The sequence below is a fragment of the Taeniopygia guttata genome, chromosome 1 (genome assembly GCF_048771995.1).
Source record: "Taeniopygia guttata chromosome 1, bTaeGut7.mat, whole genome shotgun sequence".
Lineage (NCBI taxonomy): Eukaryota > Metazoa > Chordata > Aves > Passeriformes > Estrildidae > Taeniopygia > Taeniopygia guttata.
Window position 1 is genome coordinate 9675001 of NC_133024.1, and position 18799 is coordinate 9693799.

General features: G+C 35.4%; 1 protein-coding gene across 21 annotated transcripts in view; it reads left to right on the top strand.

Moving 5' to 3' along the window:
- The window catches only part of ROBO2 (roundabout guidance receptor 2), a 1029224-nt gene that overhangs the window by 541736 nt on the left and 468689 nt on the right, over positions 1–18799 (top strand). The window lies entirely within an intron of this gene.

The following is an 18799-nucleotide window of genomic DNA, read 5'->3' on the forward strand; positions in this document are numbered from 1 at the left end:
GTTTCTATGTAATGCGACGCGATATTAAGTGCACACAAATATTTGGCTAGACAAACATCTGCATTTTCACTTCTGAAATTAATCACAGTCTGAAGAATGCTGGAAATGAATGACCCAATGTATAGGAGCAAAGTTTCTACAGTGGTTTAAGGAACAGTGCCTGCTTTGTTATGTCCAGGCAGAATATTTGCTCAGATAAAGATGGGGTTAGGCCAAAGGGTACTGAATCCTCTCACATCTTTTGTTATTTACCACTTGGTAGAATAGCACCTTTCTCAGCAGACATTCCTTGTGGAAGAAGAGAAGTTTGTCAGGGCTGTAAAATAATTAATCAGTTGAGGTCATTAGGGAAAATCTGAGATATCAGTGGGAATTGCCCTGTATGTTCTGAAAGTGTGTGGAGAAGCACCAGTGAGGGGCACACAATAGGCACAGTAGATGCCAAACAGACAGGATAATTATGGCAAATGAATTTTTCTTCTCTTCCTTTCTCTTTTCATGTGAAGATTCCTCTTGTAGTAGGTGGGATAGGACTGCACCTATCTCAGAAGCTTTGCAGCAGCACTAGACGTGTCCACAAGCTGCTTCCCACACTAATGTTCCCTGCCCAGGCTGAACTGGCATTTTATTGGAGAGGTACAGTTTAGCCAAGCACTGCAGATCTGATATACTCAAGTTCCTCTGCCCGTGCCCTTTTCCATGGCTTAGCTCACTATTGTATATTCTTTATTATCTAAGCAAGCTGATATCCAAGAGCTTTTTTCTTCTTTTGGAGGGTATTTTTTGAGGATTTTCTCTCTCAAAAGGCTGTCCCTGATTAGCTCAGTGAATGTGGAATAAGATTGTTTTCTGTTTTCTCTAGAAGTTGTCACTGCAAACCCAGATGAAGCAAAAGCACTTGTCAGCTTGGCACATTGTGTGTATATTGCAACTAACAGGAACAGTTTAACTTTTTTGTCCTTTTTTGAAAATCCAAGAGACCTTGATTCTGCACATAAAAGCTCTGGCAACAGGCCCACAGATCTCTCTTCTGTCAAAGAGTTTGAGTTTAAAAATTCAAACAGAAAAGATTTGGGGCAATATGGATAAAAATTCTGTCCTTTATTTTCATCAACTTTAAAACTCTTTCCCTTTATGATATTGTAATCTCCAAAATATATGCAATATTCTTCAAAGCTTGCCTTCACTTTAGCAGCTGCTCTGGGTAACAAAATAAAAACAAAAGAGCTCTTTGGAAAAGTCTTCCCTCTTAACAGGAAAGATCCATGTTTTCCTGCTCTCCTTTGAAAGAACCATGTGCACGATACCTAATTTATTTTCCTGGGGCACTGATCATTATGGTTTTTTGTTCTCTACAGTTGAGTTCCCCAGGTAGGTGTCAAAGCAGTTGCCATGTTCCCTGGCAGTGCTTCCCTCTGTTTTGGGAAGAGCAGTGCCTCCAGTGCTGCCCAGTAACCATTGCTCCCAAAAACAGCCCTTCCATTCCTACCTTTCTAACACTTGCAATTACCATGCTGAGGTTTCAATTAAGAGATTGAAAAGCAGCTTCAAATGTGCCCTGTGGTCTTTTAAAGGATTAAAAAGAGGTGTTACCTCTTTAAAGACAAGAGGGAAAAGGAGTTGATATCTGGACACCTTATAGATAATATTTACATGGTGAAAATTCAGCACATTTTCTTCAGAAATGTATTATTGGAAAAAAAGTAAACGTCTTCGCTCTTAGTTTAAAAAAATATCTTAAATATACAGGTGGGGTTGTCTCTTTGCTTTGCTGTGTTTGGCTATACAGGCATATGCATACTGAGAATTTTCTTCTTGTGATTAGTGCATCCATGGCAGAGGGCTGTTCAACTACACTCAGGAAAAATATTTTGTGTTAAACCACGTGGAAACGCATTTTTTTTCCCCTGTTTTATATAAAGGTGCAGTACTCAATGTTATTAATGGGGTATTTTTTGTTTAATAGACAATGCTGCTATGTTTTAACACTTCAATATTGTTCAAAAGTAGATCCTGTGGAAAAAAAAATTACTTAAATAGCTTACATGGCAGGCAAGTGTATGAGAGTCAATGGAAATCAATACCAAAATAGACATTTCTACTACCAGGCTTTTGAAAGAGATGTATAGACAAGGTTGTTAATTGGTTTTCAATGGAATAATTTTCAGTGGAGTTCATAATTATTCAGTTGTATGTATCCTCAGACCACTGTAATTTCCCTTTAATTTCCAAACTCTCCACTTTCTATGGAGCATTTATAAAAGAATAATATGAATTTGCCACTTTCAGGAAGATTGTTCTACAGGTCTCGTTTCTCAGGTGTCAAATGACTTTGTGTTTCTTGTGTCACTTGAAATCCAAGAAATATGTTGTGAACAAATTTAAGAAATAATTTATAATTTCTGTTCTCAAGCTCTAAATATTTTAGCAGTCTTAATTTTCCAGGCTAATTTTCAGTATTCTGCCTCTGAAGTTGCTGCCTGATTACTTTTCAAAAAATCCCATGGGAATAAGCCCTGATATGTGTGTCCCTCTCCTTGTGTCTGTTCCTACCCAATCCAAGTTACTTATAATTAGTTTTCTGAAGTCTGGTCAACATGTTGCTGTATGTACAACTCACTAGATGTGTTGATAATATTCTTCTTGGCCAGGAATGAAATTCCCATGGAATATGGCACACTTGGATTGTGCTGCAGGGATTATGCCCACTTTGAGCACAGTTTAAATTAAGTGGCATAAGACTGTAGGGGTGCCTAAAATGTATCTGCCAACTCCAGGCATGCCAGTTCAACCTCCACTACCCTGACAACCTTGTGCATGCTTTAAATAACCACAGTATGGTTATTTAAATCTCTCCTGTGGCATAGGAGAGATTTTCACTAGGAACAAGTCTGTGAAAACTTTTAGGAAGACAAGCTGAAAACAGCCCTAGATACAAGCAAAGATGAATAAAAACCAATTTAGAAGCCAGAAAAGATATCCTAATTTTGAAGAATGCTTCATACCTCAAATAATGTGGCTTAAAGACCTCATAAATTTGAGATTAATAATTTTAGCATATGAACAACCAAGCCCACCCTAATTTTGGGTTCATAGATTAAGTTTTTGGATGCTGTCATAAATTATATACAACCCACTTAGGAATAGGTAAAACTAATATTTTATAGCAATTCACGAGGATACTAAAGTAAAGAATTATTTAAAATATGATGGCAATATTACCTTAGAACTGTGTTTGTTCAGGTATGGAATATTAAGAAAATAGGAATGTGGCACTCAGTCCAACTTCATTCTGAGTAAGCAGACTTATTTAGCCCAGTGTTCTGTCTCTGCAGTAACTAATCAAGGTACATCCAGAGAGACTTTAAAATTAGGTTATACATACATCTCTTGCTAGCACACTCTCCCAGTCCAGCAGCATCAGAACTTCCTGCTTTGGATTATATCTGGATAGTCATGTTTAAGAAACAGTTTATCTTTCCTTGATTAATTCATCTAAGTGTGTTGGGGTTTTTTGCATTTTGAATATTGCATGGCTATTGGTTTAATATTGCTGTGCAAAAAAAAAAAAAAAAAAAAAAAGTTTTCTTTCATTTGCTTTAAAACTATTATCTATATTTTAAAGCTGGACTCAATTTTTGCATTGTGCAAAAATGTTTTTTGACTGATCAGCTTCACGCCATTTAGGATTTCCTTTTCCTAATTTCAAGTTCCCTTTCAGTTGCCCCTTTATTCACTGGAGACTATCAAGTCTTTTCTCTTTGCTGAACTTGTTCTGCACCCCTTGCTCACACTTGTCAGCCTTCTGTGTTTTTATTACTTGGACCATATGATTTTTTCAGACAGTCTAGCCAGCAATGCATGCAGTAATCACAGTGTGGGCACACCAAGGACCTACAGGCAGTTTAATACATCTCTGTTTATACCCAGAGTCCTTTCCCAATAACTCCCAACAATCTGTTTGCCATCCTGACTCCTATGGGTAACAGCTAAATTGAATCCAGCATTGTGTATGTTTGGTTTTTGTTTTTGTTTTTTTTTTATTATTATTAGCCTTCATAATTATTCACAATGAATTTTAATTGCTATTTTAAGTATCATTCCCTAAATGATGTTGGTCTTTCTGGACCCTTCAGCATTTTTTTTTTTTAATAATTTTTGACCATGAGGAATAACTATGTATCATCTGCATGCTTTGGCATCTTTCTGCTGGTTATTTTCTCAGGCAGATGAATGGAATGGAATAAAGCTTGTGGAATGAAGTGAATGGGACAGATAACCACAACAAAGTGAAGGTGATGGCTATTAGACATGAACGCTTTTTTTCTGAAGCAGTCATCTTAACTCACCACTTGCAAAGCCCATTAGCACATGGCATTTTCTTGCCTGTGTTTGAGAAATGTAGGTCTAGGGATTTACCTATCATGGCAATAGGGGCTTTATAGAATTACATTCTAAATTTCCTTATTTTTTTCCAGCTAGAAAAGATGGCATAAAATAAACTGTTACCTACAAAAAGAGAGAATCAAGCTTGTAGTGGATGATCTTAAAATAGCAGTGTATCCTACAGATCCCTCAGGACTGATGCTTATGCTATGCCACTCTCAGGGTTTATTTTGGTTTGTGATCATCCCTTGTTGTCCTATAAAAGTTTGTAATCATACCTAAATGTGGCCATACCTATGTGAGGATATGCTAGATAATATATGGTTGTGTATGCTGAAGTACAGTGAAGTAATATTTAAATTTAATATTTCTGATTCAAGGGAAAAAAAAAAACAACCCAGTTGCTTGATGATGTGTCCATTTTAGGCTTCACCCAGTTTGATTTGCTTCTTTAAATAATTTTAAGCCCATGAGAAGCAACAATCCCTGTTGCCTAAGACTGACAGACTAAGCTTACATAGCTTTCAGGAAAATTTAATTTCTAAGGAAATTTCTGTGAAAAGTTTGAGATTGTATATCTAGATACTGAGAAACATAAATACTAATATTTCTGTGCTGTGTTAAAATATAAGGAAAGAGAATCTGGAATGGAGGAATATTTATTTTCAGGTAGGATAAATCATATTTTCACTATTTATCAATTTAAAATAATAAGTTTGCATTGCTCAAATGATGACCTTTCCTAGCGTGACCCTTGCAGATCCATCCTTATAGATGGTTCTGTTTACTTTTGCAAATGGGGCTTCTCCATTCTGTTATTATTTTAGGAACTCAGTATCTTTCCAGGAATTTCTTCTCTCCCAGCAATGTGTGCTTGTGTTCCCTCAGGGCGCACGGTAAGAAGCGACGGCCTCACTTCTTCAGATAGTTCTGCACGAGAGTGTAGGAATAGGAATACTGGCTCAGATCCAAGCTCCTTCTCTTCTGGCAATACCCTATGTAAAATGCTTTTAAGGAAGATTATAATAACTTAACAGATGGCTTGTGTAGGATAATCTGACACTGATCGCTTATACTTAAAGGTTGTTTTATACCCAGATGGGTAATTTATTTCCACATTTTTATTATGAATATTTATCATAACAAAATATTTTCTGTAGAGGTGTCTCTGAATCTTGTATTCCTGATGGCAGCAGTAATCAGTTCTTCAGTCAGATAATATGTCTTTATGAAAAAACATTTTTGTTTTTACTTTTTTATTCTCGTGCTACCATGAGAAACTTTGTGTCATCATTATTTCATACACGATTACTGTGACAGCTGTTATTCCTCTTTCTTCAGCAGTAAACAATCTCACACCTTTTCAATCTTGACATGTCTTCCAGATTCATGATCATTCTTATCATTTTTCTCCAAGTTCACAATCTATCCCTAAATACCTGATTTTAAAAAAGTTTCCAGATGAACTTTAACTCCTGCTGGTAAATACATAATTGCTTTTCTGTCCCAGGTACATATTTAAGCAATATTAAATGAAGCTGGATTAGTGTGGAAAATAATAGCTGTTGGAATTAGGAGGCCTAAATTTGATTACTTCTTGTTGATCAAATGATAAACTCTCCTATATCCCCACCTGCAAAATAGGGATAATAGTAGTTCCTTGCTCACAGAATGGAATACAGGCACAAGGACTCACATGATATGAATACCTCAGGAAATGTTCTCAAATATATATATAATACTACAGAAGTGCAGGTTATCTGTATTCAGCCAGCCCAGTGGCTTGAATCTAATTGTTTCCTAAGAAAATGTAAAATATAATAGATTTTGACAAATTTCCAAGTATGTGACTATATTCCCTTCATTAGAGGCATATTAAAAAAAAACCCTTTGAAGTTCAAGTAGGAGAAATAATAATTCTATCTGACAAGAATAGCTGGAGCATTAAGATTATGACTTAAAGATTAGCTAGACAATAAAATACAATACTGGACTCTTTCTCACCTCATAGGAGCTTCTTCAAAAGGAAATCATAGATAATGAAGTTATAAACAAGAGCTTTTGGTAAAAAAAGGAAGGAAAAAAAAAAAAAGCCCAAAACCTTTATTTATTGGTAATCTCCACACTTTCTCCTAAGGGTATCTCTGGGCCACACAGCTCAGCTGGTGCTGGGATTGGCACTGAGTACCTGTTATTTGGCTATTTTTTTTCCATCTCATAGTCCATGATCTCCTCATCCTTGGTGAAACACAGGTTTAAGGCAACATGCATGAAGACAAGTAGGCTATAACTTAGCCAGGATGTCGTGGTTTTCCTTGCAAGTGTACAGCACAGCACACCTGGTGGTTCCTCTGCTGCAATCATATCTGACATGTCATGTCTCACATAACTGCTTTTATTTTCATCAGACTGTATTAGTATTATTGTAGTACCTATTTGTTATTTAGAAAAAGAGAGTCTTTTTTTGTTAGGATAGTGGAGGTTTTTTTGTTTGGTTAGTTGGTTTTTTTGTGTTTTTATATTTTGTTGTTGTTTTTGTTTGTCTTTGTTTTGGTTTGTTTGTTTGTTTGTTTTGGGGTTTTTTTTGGTGGGTCACCAGAGTTACTTTTACAGTTTAGCCTTTCTTTAATGTGGGATTTTAATCATCATCCTCTGTCTTGGTCACTTAGTCCTGTAGGCTTAATTCACTCTGAATCTTTGTGACCAGGATGTCACTGCAACTCTTCTAAGCAGTTATTGTCTTAAGCTCTAAAAGGGATTTATTTTCTCATACCTGTGCATGGGTGTTCATCTTCAAATGTATTTCCAAACCTCAGCAACATTTCTTCAAATGTTATCCACATCTGAAAAGCTGTTGGTCTTGGCTTGTAGGGAGTTTATGCATCATTGTTAAGCAGATGTAACATTTTTTTTTCCAGAAATCTAAGCCAAGTTTTCACAATGCCAGTATCTTTATTTTGCTGCTACTTTCTACTTGGATCTTCCCATTGTAAGAGCTGACTCTTAAGTTACACTTGGACAAAGTTGGCCAGACTGCAGCAATAAAAGGTACTTTTGGCTGGATCTTGGCAACAGGTTGATTTAGTCTGCAGAAAGAATAAATGGAAATTTGGGGAAGTCTCTGTGATGCCCATTAATTCTCCTTAGCTTTGGGATCAGGTGGTTTAGCCTTACTGTTTTGCCCTTTCTTTTCCCTATCACACTATTACAAATGTTCCTTAACTAAATTCAATTAATTTTTTTTTTTTTCAAATAATGGCCATGGTTATCAATAAAAATGAATTTTGTGAGGTGGCCTTGAGCAGTTGAGCACCACAAAGCTTCTACCAGTTAAAGGTAAGACTAAAAGGCCAATGCTTGAAAGTTACAAGCAGCTGAAAAAAAAAGAGTTTTTACATTAGAATTACTTATCCAGGCTTAACTATAGCTTGCACTATGTGACTCAGCTACAATTCTATTAGCAATAAGACACTGCAGGGAGTGTATTTCCAAGCAATTATTATACTTGGGTGATTAAAGTAATTCTAGATATGACCTTGTCCCATATAACACCGCCGGAGGCATGATGTAATCTTGCAGAAGTGTATTGCTTGTCTCATCTCATTGCTTAATTATAAAATGTACACAGTAAATATTCTGGAGATAGGAAATGGAACCAATGCTATAAAACCCTCAGGTATTACATTATAAAATGAAATGTAAAGTATGACTCCTTTTTTGCCAGTTGTCTTCAATTTTATGACAAAATAAGCAAGTAATCAATTTCAATCATAGATCAACTTATATTGAAGCCACACAAGATGGAAAGATCATTATATTGCATAAAAATACACCTTTTCTCTTTTTTAGTACTTTCCTCCTGTGTTACTAGAAGCTTTTCATGTCAGTGTAAAGCAGTTAAATCAATAACCTACGGTCTTCCTCAAGCAGGTTTTTTTCCTCAATATGGCAAGGCTTCTATCTGATTCAGAACAGGTAAATGAAATTCACCTCTATTTCCTGTTAGTTTTTTTCAGAACTGAGATCCAAACTCATTTTCTCAAAGGGAAAAAAAAGGCTTATGTAGCCATAAGTACGATAGTCTTGCTGCTGGGCTTCTTCATTCTGAGGATAAGATTATTATCAAAATTCACTGCTGGGGAAGAAAGAAAGAAAAACACTGAATTCTGAAGGAAACACATAGACTGGTAATCAGTGTTGTAGGATATCTATATGCAAGAAATTTAAGTTATAACTTAATAAAATCTATAGTCATAGAAGTAATTCTTGGGCCTGATAAAAAGCTGATGGGATCAAATAGAGGCACCATGAGTTACTGCAGATCAATCATAAAATATTGTTTAGCAACATAAAAATATATTTTGCCACTATTTTTTTCAATCTTCCACTTCACATGATTTTGAATCTTTACTTCTATTTGCTTAAAAATTGTGGAATAAAGCAAGAATTTGCCTACACAAAACTTAAGATATTAATAATTGACATACAGGACATTTTCCAGGGATTAATAACCAGCTGGGAGACCTGACGGCCTGAGGCAAAGCCAAGGGCCATTACCCCCTGGCTGGTTATTAAATCCCCAGGAAATTCCCAATTCTAAGGTCATGATTGCTATTACAATCCTTTTTTCTAAAGTAAAAAAAAAGAAAAAAAAAGGGAAAAAAAAAGAAAAAAAGAAAAATAGAAGCCTTGCTGTACTTTATTTCATCCTCTTTAATAATTTATTTAAAAATATTGCATGTAATATAGATATAATGACACTGGTGTTTGGACATTTCTAGGGACCTAAAGCCCTCTCAGTATCATCAGAAAGTCTCCTGTAGTTTCTTGTGGATCAGGCCCTGTTTACAGGCACAATCAAAATGCTTTTTGGGTACCTAGTACAATGTCAGGGTTAATTCATACTAAGAAACAAAACACTTCCATTTTAAGTTAGTGATGAAGAAAAATGGCAAACCCCACTATTGGTTTGGAAAAGAGCAGATAAGTAAGAAGCATTAAATTCTATCATTTATATTGCAAAATGATGGGCAGTGGTACAGTCAGATGTCTGTTGAGGCCATTACTGTATCTTGTGTACAAAATGTCAATTTTAATTGTGACTGGATGTGCTCTACAGTGCAGCCCACAGCAACCAAGTCTATGATAGTCAGAAAGAGAATGCAATCAGTGCCACATATGCAAATGCTATTAGGAAAATCAGCTGCTTGGTAAAACAAGTCTGGCATCAGAGAAAGAAGGGCGAAACAGTCATATTTTATTGTCAATAGGAGTGATGAAACCATGTAGATTAGATTAGAACAGACCTAATTGGAGATTTGGGTGGTTTGCAGTACAGTAGGGGGAACAGGCATTAATTTGTGTCATGCTACACCGTGTCACTACCACTTGAAATTCCATTGGGCAATATTAATTCAAACAGAGGTCTAGGCTGCTAATAAATGAGGTAAATTGAGTCAATTACTAATTTCATGCTTTTCTGATTTTTGGTTTGGATAGATAATATCCACAATTTAATGCACTGTCCTCTAGAGATCTTTGCCACTTATGAAGAACATGTGTTCATAGAATTATTTCTACGATTCCTGTTGATAAACATTGTTCCTTTACCCAGAGCAACAGGACAAAAGGCAGGAAGGGAGCCAGGTTTTGTCTGCCTTATCCTCTTGATTGAACTATTTCATTAGTTGTGATATGACTTTCTTGCCTCCAGGCAGATCTTCACTTTTTCCTTGTCATTTGCTTCCTTATCAGTGGCACAACAAAGTCTTCATTCATGTGCCTGCATTGACATTTCCCTATCAATATCTTATCACTGCTTAAAGCCATTGGGAAGGATATTTTGTACCAGTTAAGGCAGAAGGCAGCAGCTTTTACACCCCTCTCTCACAGGAGAGACCCCAAAGCTCATCTTGAATCCTGCTGACAAGTGTACATTTTCTTGATTGCTCCCATTTTACTGAGACAGAGATTTTCCTAACACACTGCCTCTCCCACTCTGCTCCTGCTCCACTCCTACCTGTGGCTGATAAGGCAGGAGCTGTGCAATCAGCTGCAGCAGCTCACCTCCTGCACCGCCCAGGGAGCGCTCTCTGATCCACTGGCTCACTTTCAGGTCTTGGATGCTCTCCCAAAAAACCCACTTCTAACACAATCTCTCTTACCCTATCAGCATAATGCAAAACTTGATACCTGAGTTTGGGAAAGACAAAGCAGAATAAATGTGATGGAAGGGTTTTGATCTCTCTGGCAGAATTATTTGTCTGCTCTGCCATATCTTCTTACTGAAATAGCATATTATTTATTATTGCTAACTGAACTCACCGCCTCAGTTCAAGACGTGTATCACCTACTGCCATTTCTTTCTATTTCTCATAAACACATGCCAATCACTTATAAAAGTTTAAATAAATGACAAGGACATAAAGAAAGACTATCCCCACCCCTCAAAAAAAGAAAAAAAAAAAGAAACTAGCATAAACTACTTAATTTGGAAAGTTACTGGGGAGAAATAATGGTTTGGAAAATACTTATACCAAGATAATCTTCCTTCTTGCTTCTATGAGGCAAGCTCATCATTTCTCCTTCCCATTTAGCTTTCTATTTTTTAAATTTATCTTTAAAAATATAATTTTACATGTTGGCCTTTGATTATTGTTACACCTTCCTCTGTGGGATATGTTATACTCTCATTTTAGTGCATACAAAAGTTCATTGTTTTTTACAACCTTTGATGTTTTAAGCAGAGAATTAATTTTAAGAGACAGTAAGAATAAATTAGATAGAAAAAACCTTCTATAAACACACAAATATTGAGATCAGGATGATAGAAAATGAAGTACAAGAAAGTGCAGAGGCAGCTAAATGACATAAAATGATCTGATGCCAAACGATCTGAAGCCACAGTCCCATCTTTCATGGTTCAGTACAGGTCATTGGGTGAATTTTATTTTTCACACTAACCTTTGTCTGTATTTGTATAATGAGTATTCATGACTGCATCAAGAGGAGATGTTTAAGCCCCTACATCTTGTGGATATAAATGCAGCTATCAAAGCTACAGATCAATTCCTTTCAGCCAGAACATAGATTTATTTAGTGCTGCCATTTCTTGACTGCAGACATTTTTGATGGAGCTTTTCATCTTGATTTCTTTGGTTAAAAAGTAATATAGAATTGCCTCCTCAAATACTGTTTTTTTGTGAATATGCATAGGTTTTTCAGATCTTATCAATATTTGGTATTTCCCTTTGTAAGTCTTTTCAGGAAAAGTCCTTTTCCTCAATTTTTTTTTTTTTTTTTCCACAGAATTCAAACCCACCACTTCTGGGATGTTTTAATGTATAATAATTTCTTTAGAATGATCATTTGCTTTATGTCTTCCTGAAGTATACTGTATAGAATCATATTTTTACATCATGGCACAGGGCGAGGGAGAAAAAGGAGGAAAAAAATCCTCTTGACTTTTGGGTGAAATATTAGTCCTCAAATCAAATGAAAATTAACATGGCAACTTATTAATATTAGCCTATTAGTATGTATAACATGAATATCTCAACAACTACTCATTCTCTAAGTTGATAAACCAACAATGAGTGTATCATTCTGGAAACACTGTAAGCCTTTAAGTGCAGGGGAGAGACAATGCAGCTGAATTATGAAACAGATTGGTTCTCTGCTAGATTTGTACTTTGCATGTTTGTGAGGATATTAACCTCAGGATGGGAGTTGTGTGCCCCCTAATTACACACTCAGGTTATTTTGAAAAGCTTTTAATCGGACTTTCACATAACAGTGAACATGAAAAACATACAGATAAAAAGGGGCCATGCCTTTGAATTTACATGGGCAAATAGTACTTTCAAGTCTTCAGCAGTAATTTTTTCTGTTGACATTGTAGATGTGAGGTTTATGCCATCTGGGTCAATAACCTCCTCGTTTCAAGAAAAATGGCTTCTTTTTCTGGAATGTTTAACAGACAGTGGAGGAGATTAAACAGAAGCTCTTACATAATCTTTTCATTTGTATGTTAAGAAGAGATGGACAGGATGCATATAGAATGGTATTTGTGGAATTTTTACCAAAGCTATCATTACAATCGAAATCTGAAAATAAATTACTTTTCCATTACCATCATTCACAATTTTTTTTCTTAAGTTTAGCAGGATAAAGTCCTGGCTTAAGCCTTTTCAATGAACTAAAAGCATTAGGAGGAGATAAATACAATGAGTGCAAATCCATTTTACCGCTAAAATTATTGTCTTACTCACTCAGTAGGAAATACTCTCCTGCCATTGCTGCAGGACTTGTCAGAAGAAATTCTGGCTCTGCTGAAATTAAGAGCAAAGCTTCCTTTGATGTCAGTGGGGACAGGATTACATCTTGGTGTTTGCCACCATGGATGCTAATTTTGACCCTCAGGAGAAATGTATTCACCAGTGTCCTCAAAGCAGAGCTTTGCAGTATTTATTACAGACTGCTCTCCAGCAGAGAACTACCTTTTATTTTTCTGCCAATTCTGTCTGCAAATAAATAAAATCTACATAAGGAATCATGAAATCTGTATTCTTTCTGGCTTCTCCTGTACTTTTAGTAGAAGACTAATGTTAGGTGGTCAGTTTTTTATTAGGCAGTGAGCACTTATATAAAATAAGGATCATCATAAAATATCACAATTAATAGATTTCTAAGAAAGTAAATTTAGCACCTTCATAAGAAAAGAAACTCAAATAGGCACCACCAAATAGATGTCATTTTTATTTGAGAAATGTTATACGAGACTATATTATTTGAGACTCATAACCAACAATTTGCTACTCTGAAGTGCAAATGTAGATTTTAATAGCCAATACCACATGTTAAAAGGAATTTAGATGTTTAACTCTTGGAAGACTGGTGCATGATCATATTTTGGTGTCTAAAAATAAAGTTTTTCCCTCTAGTGTAAGAGATATTGAAACTAGAAATGGTGCATGAACACCTGCTGCTATCAGGCTCCTAGTGAAGTTTTCACAAAGAAGTGCAACTGCGACATTTAGTGAATGGTGACTTAAAAATCCGCCTTTTTACCTGCTTTAAATTCAAGCCACTCCCATAACAAATACCTGAGTAGTGTGTTCTGTCCATCTATAGTTTCTCTTGTCTTAGAAATTGTGTCTTTGCCCAGGAGGAACCCTGGTCTGCTCAGCAAATGTACTGAGAATCAATTTTTTCAATATCATAGAAAGGTTTGACTTAAAAGGCACCTTCAAAGATCATCTAGCACAACCCCTCTGCCATGGGCAAGGGAATCTTTCACTAGATCAGGTTGTTCATATTGGCTCGTGCTTTCTATGGAGATGTTGATTAATGTAACACATAAGGTATGTGTACAGATGCCCTTCCCTGATGGAATGAGAAGGAAAAAAGCTGGAAAAAACAGTGAATAAGTAAAATGTTATTAGTGATATTGGCTACTCCTCTTTTTTTTTTTAGGCTGTACTTTGGATGTAAATAGTCTCATAAATACATTTAAACAAAGCTCTTGGAGGTAACAGGGAACTTTCCTCTCTCTAGTAATTAAAAGACAACTGCTGGCCCAGTAGATTTAGTGATGTGAGTCATAACTTTAACTCAGGCAGTTTTGTGGCCAGCCCAGATATGCAGATGGCCTTGGCATATGACTGTGAAAGTGATGTAAATCATTTCTCATTGAATCGTAGCATCCCAAGCTGTTGCCATTTAATTGTTCAGTTTATACAAAAGTAAATGCCAGTAGAATAAATTGAACTACTGGCATGATCTTTCTGTGAGGTGCTGCTTGTTTATCAGCTGCAGATTATTTCAACAGTGAACTTCTGCCCCAGAAGGTCATGCACTGTTTCACCACCTCATTTGACATGTTTCTGTCAGTTTTGGTGTCTTCGCAGTTTTTTGGTTTGTACAATTCTCTTTTATCTCTCTGATCCAAAATGAATAAAATATTTAAACTTCCTTTTTCATACTGAAATAATGTTTATTTTACTTAATGTAGGTCTCTCTGCTATCCTAATGTGACAGGTCAAAATAATTTCCTAACACTTTACCCAATACACTAAGGCGGGTTTGAAAATTTCAATGACTTTAAGCTGGGAGTTGTTCTATGAAGTGGTAAGAAAAAATATTGTAGTATCTTCTTGCCATAGCAACGGTGAGGTAAATAAGTTTGTGCAATTAAGCGAGGGTTCATATTTTCTACCATAAACTAAAAATCTTATCTTTTCTAGAAACATATGGTTTTCTGGATGGCTGTCTTCCTTTATTCTTATCTTCCATTTTTCCAGTTTTACTTTCCCTCTTAGAGTAGAATATTCTTTTTAGATTGAGAAGTCCATATTTTCCTGTGTGTTTGGACCGTGCATGTTCTACATATTTTAGATTTAATTCAGCTACAGTATAAAATATGTCTTTGTACTCAGTGACACTTCACTATAAGTCACACAACTGGATCAGAAGGAATATGCTGGCTAACATGCCTTTAGTGTGGAGCTAACATAAAAGTATATGATGCAATTAATTAGGAACATATTGGGAATATCTTTGTGACTCGTGGATTTAAATGGCAATGAAAAGATTAGCTCCTTGGTCAAGCATCTTAATGGCAAGCGTTGCAATGAGATAATGTTAAATCCTCTGACAAGCATGCTGCAGTGCTAGAATAATTCTTTAGATGCCTTTAAAAATACAGTGATGGACTACAGGAAAGTGAGGCCTGAAAGAAACAGAACACAAGGAAATCCAGGTAAAAATGAAGAGCTGTTTTAGGTTTTCCACTTGACTTCTACTGCCAGAGGAATAGGCAACACTACTGCTAGTATAGTTCTGATAGCATAGTTCATATCTGGTTGAATTTTAGAAACAGAATTATAGTCATTATTCTGTTTATAGCAGTTATAAAAGAGCCTTAATAAACAGAGTGTTACAGCAGCACTTTGTCATCTCATATTTCCTCTCACAGTTTTGTCATCCCATTTGGTCTATTTGTATATATCTTCATTTCCAGGCTTTCATATGCTTTGAGCTGTGCTCATCCTACTGGTGACTAAAAAAATCCTGGCTTTAACTGGGGAGATGGTAATTTGGTTGTAATAAAATGTATTAATTTCAGATTAAAAATGCTTAATTTGAGAAATTCAGAGCTAGTAGACAAAAAACGTGTGGATAGATGAGGAACTGGATTAACAGCAAACATCAGTGAGAAGTACCAAGGAACTAAGTGTCAGTGGAAAAACTCAAAAAAGGGTAAAGAGCTGTTTAAAGTCTTTAAAGATTGGCAGAGCTCATTTTATATAGCTGGGAATAAGGGAGGAATATCCCTAAACGTTAGAACTCTGAAATTTTGGGGAATGTCTTACAGTCCAACTACATCTAAAATGAGGCTTGTAAAGTTTATGAAGAAGGTTATGTGATGTGATTGTGATATTAAATAAGTGGTGCTGAATAGACTCATATTCTCATAACTTCCTATCTCTACAATAGCAATAAACATACCTTGGGGTTCTCACCTAACTGTGTATTTCTTCTTAAAACACAAGACTCTAGTGTGAATAAAAAAAGGAAAGAAGTAGAATCAAAATTTGGAACAAAACTTCTTTCTCCATAAGAAATCCAGATTGGAATGTTGGACAATGTCAGTAGTAACAGGGTTCTGGCTGCAAAGCAGTCAATTTATTGACTCATTAACAGTTCATAAAATTTAGCACATTCCTCTGTTTCTTGTCACTGGTAAACATATGCTTTGAATTTATAGTAGGATCTGCAGTACCATTCCATAAATATTAAAAATAGTTTTGTGATCATTACAATGAATGATCATTACAATGTGTTTCAAACCACAGTGGAATTCTGATCTTGAATAAAAGAATTGCAAATTGTGGCAGACAAGTTCACATGATTCATGACCTACTGAACTCCCTGAAACAGTCCAGCAACTCAATGAAAGCCTTCAGGAACACTTTTTCCTCCCAGAATCTAAAAGCAATTTCTGATCATAAACATAATTCTGTAGGTGTGGATGAAATATACTGTTCCTCAGTATAGTGCACCACGAATGGAACCAGTGAAAAGGCATTCCCAGGGTACTGATAAACAAATGTGATGATTATAGATCTTTTTAGTACAAAATAGAGTTAAGACATAAGCACCATTTTATCTTGTATTAAATAGGGTCTGGTATATCTGTTACTGCCAGATTCCTCTAATTTTGCTCATGTTGAAATGTGGTATTTAGTTTGAGTATGGGAATTAGACTTTGACACACAAGTTTTAAAAGTGTGTCATAAGTACATATTGTCAAGGAAGTGTATTACTGGACTGAACTAATTACTGTGATATTTCTGTTATTTTTTATAAATGTAGTGAAACATATGAAAACAGCTCAAGAATTAACCCAAGAGGCAAATAAATTCCATGATGTGATCTTTTTCTTTTCTCTCTTTATCAGAAATGCGGTATGGAAATTGTTGACCAGAGAAAGGGACTCTCCTTATTTCTCCTGTTCCTGTGAACTTGTCTTGTACAATACTCTTTGGCTGGTAGTGTCTTCAACAATTTTTAGAATAGCATCAAATGTAGCTGACAGTAGAACCCTATATATAAAAGTATGTGGTATGTCTCAGTTGAAAGCATTTGTTTTGGCTGTCCAATTTAAATTTGATTTGACTTGATGCAGTTAAAAAGGAAAAAAAAAAAGTCATTTTATTTGCAGACATGACATTTGTCATGTTATAACCTCATCCAGATACTAAGTACCTCACAGCCCTTTGCTCTCCCCTGACCCCCACCATCAGTGGAATGGGGAGGAGAATCAGCAACAAAATTAAACTTGTAGGTTGAAATAAGAACAGTTTAATAATTGAAAAAATGACAAAAAACTCAAAAAATTTGTAATGAGAAGGGAAACAACAAAGAGAGAGGAATAAAATCAAAGACAGATCATTGATGCATAATACAATTTCTTTAATTTCATGTGTAAAGTAGTGCAAAATTAATTACAAATACCTGCATTTCTAGAACCCTGTGTTTGTATAGGGAGCAATTCTACTCACTGATTACATATGAAACAAGGTACTACAATTTTTTTTGCTATTCAGTAAATAGCTTTATATTAATGGACATGCTTTTTTTTCTACTTCTAAAAAGTCCACCTAAGGTATACAAGCAACAAAACTCTTCCTAAAAAAGGTTACAAAAAGGAATGTAAGTTTTCCTGGTCAAAGGGGAGTTGCACATGTAAAAATGCAACTTCCATTTTGTCCTTATGCATCTCCTTTCAGAGAGCTCTGCTTACAGGCTTGGGATAACTGAGAGCATATGCAACAAATAAAGAGGCAAGATCACAGTGGTTGAGATTTTTTTCCATAGCAGACCTGCTGCTTTCGCTCAGATTTTTCATGAGATACAGCAGGATACAAATGTGAGATTGTACATACTTGCAATCAAGATATATTCTAAGCAGTTGATGTTTCTAATTAAAACTTCCTCTGTGAAGTGGAATAACAGTGCAAATTTCCTTTCAGCTAAAGGGACACTTCCATAAACACAAGGACTTAAGCCCAAATAAAATTGTCTATTCTGATTTCCTGTAATGAACCAGATATTATGCATCTTCAATAATCTCCACAGACAATTTCTATCATTACTTTCTTTTTTTCTGACCTGATTAATTCATTCATTAATCTCAGATCTAGATAGTGGGGAATAATACACTTTTGGGTAATAGTGTTTGGGTCTGGCTTTTTAACAAATGGAGTAGAAACATACCACAACAACTTTTCCTTAGCTCCTATGTGCAAAGATTTATAAATTAATACTAACATTTACATATTTTTTTAAATCTTTATATTCAGTTTTTTTAGATTATTCCCTGAACAAACTATTTGGCAATTCTTCACTGAATTATTCCTAGTTAGAAATGCAGAAGCTAAAGCCTGATGTAGAACTGACATGAGATGAAAAAGAGCTCTCATCTTTATTTTTGTATCTTTATAAGCATCCATGATCTTTGTGGGTGATCATACCACTAACGTGTGATTCTCAGGTCATGCATAGAAAAAATTATCCCAGCTCCTCTGTAATTTCCTCCTTCTACAATGCTCTGATTTGCCAGTTTAATTTTTTTTTTAAATACAAGAATTGATCACATGGACCACCTAAGGCATCATATATGTGAAATATTATTAGGTAGTACATAATTAAAAATTATATAAGATAATTAAAATGAAAATTATCTAACACATAATAGGACATTTTTTATGTAGAAACATTTTTAATATTTAATTTTTTTGTTTACAGTACAGTAGTACTGATAGTATGGTTTTGACAAAGACCTGAAATTAGAAGTATTAGCATATCTGACAGCATCTTGATAGTGAAAGAAATCTCATTATAATCTAAT